The sequence below is a fragment of the Macrobrachium nipponense genome, chromosome 49, assembly GCF_015104395.2.
Source record: "Macrobrachium nipponense isolate FS-2020 chromosome 49, ASM1510439v2, whole genome shotgun sequence".
NCBI classification, from domain to species: domain Eukaryota; kingdom Metazoa; phylum Arthropoda; class Malacostraca; order Decapoda; family Palaemonidae; genus Macrobrachium; species Macrobrachium nipponense.
Window position 1 is genome coordinate 18,592,282 of NC_087224.1, and position 6,535 is coordinate 18,598,816.

Below are 6,535 nucleotides of genomic sequence, written 5' to 3' on the forward strand. Positions count from 1 at the left end.
TTAAGAATAAGCTCGATAAATATCTAAGCTGCATCCCAGACCATCCAAGATTGGAAGATGCAAAATATAACGGAAGATGCACTAGCAACTCTCTGGTAGTCATTAGAGGTGCCTCACACTGTGGGACCTGGAGCAACTCGAACAAGATGTAAGGTCTGTAAGGTGTAAGGTAAAGAGTCCATCACTTTTCTTACTATGTGCGCCGTTTTCTAGGATCATACTCTTCTGCATGAGTCCTGGAGCTACTTCAGCCTCTAGTTTTTCTAGAATCCTTTTCAAGGATCTTGGGATCGTGCCTAGTGTTCCTATGATTATGGATAAAATTTCCACTGGCATATCCCATATCCTCCTTATTTCTATTTTCAGGTCTTGATACTTAGTATCCATTTTTCCCTCTCTTTCTCTTCAACTCTGGTATCCCATGGTATTGCGACATCAATGAGTGATACTTTCTTCTTGATTTTGTCAATCAACGTCACGTCTGGTCTATTTGCACGTATCACCCTATTTGTTCTGATAGTCCCACTCCCAGAGGATCTTTGTCTGATTGTTTTTTATCACGCCTTCAGGTTGGTGCTTGTACCACTTATTACTGCAAGGTAGCTGGGTACACGAAACCCACGAACCTGGGCATGTGCCTGAATGGCGAGAGCGAGTGTCCAGAGAGATACAAGCGCACTGCGATCAGCGCCTTCATCAGGAGAGCTCTCTCACATTGCTATTCGTGGCAGGACACGCACACTGAATTAGAACGTGTTGCCCAAGTTTTAATTAACAACGGGTATTCCAACCGGGACATCACTAAATGCATTCGCAGAAACGTCAATAAATGGTATCAGCAGGAGCCTCGTCCCGCCGCCCTTGAAGACGTCACTCTCTTTTACAAGGGAGTATTTCATAAGAAATACAAAGAGGACGAGCGAGCCCTTCATACCATCATAGAAAGGAACGTCTCCCCCACGGACCCTGCGAAAAAACGTGAAATTAATATTTACTACAAAGAGCAAAAGAAGACCATTGGCCTGATTATTGAAAACAATCCATCCCCGTGATGCAGGACCCGTCTCAAGAAAACTAACGTTGTCTACCAGTACAAATGCCCTGTCCGGGAATGCCCCGGCGCTTACATTGGTATGACGACTATGCGACTTTTGAAGAGGATATCCTGCCACGCTCAGGAAGGCGCCATCCATAATCATGCTAAAAACGTCCACAATACCAGGATAACTAGGAATGACATTATTCCTAATATCAGAATTATCGATAAGGCGGCAGACCACCGTCGCCTCCGCCTCTTGGAGGCCCTACACATCGGGAAGGAGAGACCCAGCCTCAACACCACCCAAGAGACTTCACTCCTCCCGATGGTGGCGCGTAGGGCGCCGCCTGCCAGCACCATAGAGCCGATCGAACGGGCCAATCAGGTGCCCCTGTCTATCGGCAATGACCTTCCCAATACTACGTTCCCAGTCTCCAGCGTCCGCACGCGAAGAGCAGTGCGAGCTTCCACCTCTACAAGACGGCTTGACTCAGGGACTTAATCCTCTGTTCAGCCAATGAAAACGCAGCGCCCATCAGACAGAGCACCTGGGACACAATAAATACCGCCGAACGACCCCATTCTAATCAGTTCACGCTCACCTTTCCTTGAAAATGAGCCGATGATACGGTTGGAAACGTTGGAATTCCGTTACGCCCTTAGACTAAGATTTGTTAACCACTTTTGTTATCATATCAATAAATTATTATTTTTAGAAAACATTTCTTTAACCGAGATATGAACATCGGCCAGCTATTAGTAAATATCAGCCCTGATGAGAAGAGAATAATAAGAAGAATTGAAAAGACCATATATAAAATCAATTCCACTGATGCTGCCATCATCTTTAACAAAACATATTATTATTATTATTATTATTATTATTATTATTATTATTATTTGAAAGTTGCGGTTCATTCTTAATTCTTACTAAAAAAAAAAAAAAAACTAGGCTACCCGCATTCTGTTATCTGTATAATTGGCATATGTATTCCCTTTTATCTCTTGTAATCTATAGTTTTGTACTTTACTGCACTGTGTATGGCTTTGGGCTGGAGTAAAGAATATCATTATTATTGTGTCAAGCCGCACTGCAGACAGGAAAAACCAATGGCGGGTTTGGAAAACTTGTACTCGCATTTAGATTAATGCATTATTGTGCTCGTAAAAATATATTTTTGAGCATGAGAGTATCAAGATGCACCCAATTCTAATTCAGCTGCGTATGGTAAAAAAATAAATAAATAGATAATTAAGTAAGAAACAGACTAAGCTTGAATTAAGGTAATAAAAACGGACCAAAAGCCATGTAGAAAGACTGTTGAACTTTGCAATATTCCTACAAGTACTACAGCAGAAAAAAAAGGTAGCAACGGCAGCGGAAAAAAAAAGCAAAGACTGGTCTGTTTAGGAAGAAAATTGGCCCCTTTTATTTTCAGCTGATTGGGGAAAGAGAGATACGTACGAGAATCTCTCTCTCTCTCTCTCTCTCTCTCTCTCTCTCTCTCTCTCTCTCTCTCTCTCTCTCTCTCTCAGTCAAACTCCCGAGAAAGCCTATTTGTAAAAAGAAAATTCAACATAGTTCCTGCTCCCTTAGCGCTCACTCCACAAACAGTTGCGGGTGACATACAGAGCTTTATTTCCTCTGGGTTATTTTATTTATTTTTCGTTTGTTTGTTAATAGCCTTTAGTTTAAATTTATCTTATAGTACTTCAAAAAGCTTGTCTCAATTCTTACCCAATACCATTTTCTGCAAAAATAACCCCCAAAGCTAGCGGTTTTTAGGTCAAAATAGCGAATTTTAATAATTAAATTTGGTTTTGGCAACACTGTACTACAAGTTGTAAACATGGACACGTTTGAGGAAATGGTAACTGATGAAGACAAAAATGAATTTGATATCTCAGACCATAACCTAATTACCATTAACCTAACATTCAAAGGACAGAACAAGAATCTCAACAAGGGGTAAATGGGAGGAAGTAAAATACTTCAAAGCAGATGAAGATAACCAAAATGACTTTATTTATCAATAAAAGAAGTAGCAGAAGATCAGCTAGTGAGAACATAAAGGAGAAAGATGCTAGTACCTTACCTTACCTTACAGACCTTACATTTTGTTCGGGTTGCCCCAGGTCCCTCAGTGTGAGGCACCTCTAATGTCTACCAGAGAGTTGCTAGTACATCTTCCGGTACGTATATTTTGCTTCTTCCAATCTTGGATGGTCTGGGATGCAGTTTAGATATTTGTCGAGCTTATTCTTAAACACATCTACGCTCACTCCTGATATATTCCTCAGATGAGCTGGCAACGCATTGAATAGACGCTGCATTATCGATGCTGGTGCGTAGTGGATTAATGTCCTGTGTGCTTTCCTTATTTTTCCTGGTATAGTTTTGGGCACTATTAATCTACCTCTACTTGCTCTCTCTGATATTTTTAGTTCCATGATGTTTTCGGCTATTCCTTCTATCTGTTTCCATGCCTGAATTATCATGTAGCGTTCTCTTCTCCTTTCTAGACTATATAATTTTAAGGATTGTAGTCTTTCCCAGTAGTCAAGATCCTTAACTTCTTCTATTCTAGCTGTAAAGGACCTTTGTACACTCTCTATTTGTGCAATAATCCTTTTGATAGTGTGGGTACCATATCATATTGCAATATTCAAGTGGACTACGAACATATGTTTTATAGCATAATCATGTGTTCAGCTTTTCTTGTTTGAAGTGCCATAACAACATTCCCCATTTTTGCTTTACCTTTTTGCCAATAGAATTGCTATTTGATCATTGCATAACATGTTCCTATTCATCATCACACCAAGGTCTTTAACTGCTTCCTTATTTGTGATTGTCCTCATTATTAGGTCCCTATATGCATATAGCTTTCCTTTCTCTATCTCCATAATTTATTGATTCAAATTTATCAGAGTTAAATACCATCCTATTTACCTCTGCCTGATCATATATTTTGTTAAGGTCTCTTTGTAGAGCGTTCCTATCTTCATCACAAGTAATTTCTCTACTTATTCTTGCGTCATCGGCGAAACTACTCACTACCGAATCCTTAACATTACTGTCTATGTCTTCAATCATAATAACAAACAGTATCGCAGCATAACACCGTACCTTTGGGTGGCACAACCGGATATTACCTTGGCTTCATCCGATTTCTCATCGTTTGCAATAACTATCTGTTTTCTGTTGTGTAAAAATTCTTTTAACCATCTCCTACTTTATCCACGATATTGTGTTTTCTCATTTTCTTCGCTAATATATTATGGTCTACCTTGTCAAAAGCTTTTTGCAAAGTCTAGATAAACCACATCTGTTTCATTTCCGCTTTTCATATTTTTGAATATGTTCTCACGGTGGACTAACAGTTGGGTTTGTGTACTTGCCTCTAGTCTTGATCCACTTTGAAAGTAGGGGTAATAATATGCTAATTTGTGCTCATCATAAATCTTGCCTGTATCTACACTTTGTCTTAATAATATGCAAGTGGTTTTGCGATAGAATGAACTACTTTCTTTAACAAAAATAGCAGGAAAACTCCATCCAGCCCTGCTGCAGCTCCATTTTTAATTTCATTAATAGCCTGCACAATATCGCTTCATTAATATCTATGTCAGCTAAATATTCACTATTTTCGTCCCTTACTTCTATATCATTATCTTCATTATCTATTCTAGGGGTGAATTTCTCTCTTATATCGTTCTGCCAGTATGTTGCAAATTTCTTTTTTTCATTTGTTAATCTCCCTTCAATTCTTAGAGGGCCTATTTCTATTCTTCTTTTATTCATCTTTTTTGCGTATGAGTATAATAGTTTGTGATTTTGCTTGATATTTATTAGGGTTTTTTCTTCCAAGTCCCATTTTTCATTTTCTTTCGATTGTATAATCTTTTGTTCTGAATTTTCTATCTTACTTTTTAGTTCTATAACTTTCCATGCATTTTTTTCTTTTGCAAGACCTTTTTTCCACTTTCTGATTTTTTGAACAAGATCCTTCTGTCTCTGATATTGCATGACTGATGTTTACTTTTCTTCTTTGGTATATATTTATCCACTATTTTCTCTAATATTTTATATAATATCCGTATTACCTGTATATTATACTTACCGAAAATGTAATCCAATCTTTGTTTATTCATCATTTATTTCTGACCATTTTATATTTTTACTATAAGAAGTTGTTTTTCCAATCCTTCCTTATTTGTTTCATTTCTTGGAGAAAAGTAAGAAGAGCAAAACAAGAAGTGACATTAATAAAAGAGAAGAGGATAACAATTTATGAAAGAAAATAACAGAAGAAATAAGAAGAAACAAAAAACCAAAGAGCTCTGGGAAAATATTGGTAAGTTAAGAAATAAGCAAAGAGCAAAAAAAGTAACTAGACACTTATACAATGAACAGGGAAGCAAGCTAAATGAGGCTGAAACAAAGGATGAATTAGTGAATTATTGGAGAACCATATACAACAAACACGAAAATAAAATAAAGGAAATCTGGAACGAAGAGAAAAGGATGGAATATGAAAATGAATTGGCAGAAGTAGATGATATCATAAGAATTGGAGACTATAGATTCCCAAAAGTACTAAGATAACACATGGACCTAATGATGGAATGCAAAAAGAAGATAATCCCAATGCAGGAACCTCTGATAACCAAGGAAAAAGTCATAGCTTGTCTAAGTAAGCTGAAAGCTAAAAAAAGCTGCAGGCCCATATGGAATCAAACCAGAGCTTTACAAAGCATTTAATGGAGAGCAAAACCTGTATAGAAGTATTAGTTAGATGTTACAACAAAGAGCTAGAAATCAAAGAAGAGCCTGAATCTTGGAAGAAATCGAGAACGAAAATGATAGAAAAGAAAAGGAAACCAAATATATCATACAAAGTATTCATGATGCTGATAAAAGACGAAATAGAAGCACACCTCAGACTGAATGAACAAGATCACGAATGCCAAGCAGGATTCACAAGAGGGAGTAGGATTTGAAGAAATAATCCCATTTACCTTACCTAACAATATTGTGTAGAAGAGAGCTACAGGAATAGAAAACCATTAATAGTAATGGGAGATAGCACGCTAATAGACATAGGGGAGGGAGTTGAACAAGAAATGGGAATTACTAGCGGAATTAGGCAAGGTTGCACAGGTTCTACTTCACTTTTCAAACTGATGACGTATTTAATAATTAAGAAAATGGAGGAGGAAGGGACAGGATTTGAAAATGAATTAGTAAAGATAGGGACACTTTTCTTCGCTGACGATGGGTTAGTTTTAGCAAGTAATATAGAAGATGCAAGAATAAATATAAATATTTTAATAGATATAGGAAATAATGTGGGCTAGAAAAAATAAAGAAAGAGCAGCATCATTATTTTCAATATGAAGGATAAACCAGAAGAGATAGAGAATATAAAAGTGAGGGAGAACATAACATATTTAGGAATAAAGGTCAACGATTCTAGAAACCTGTTTAAGCTA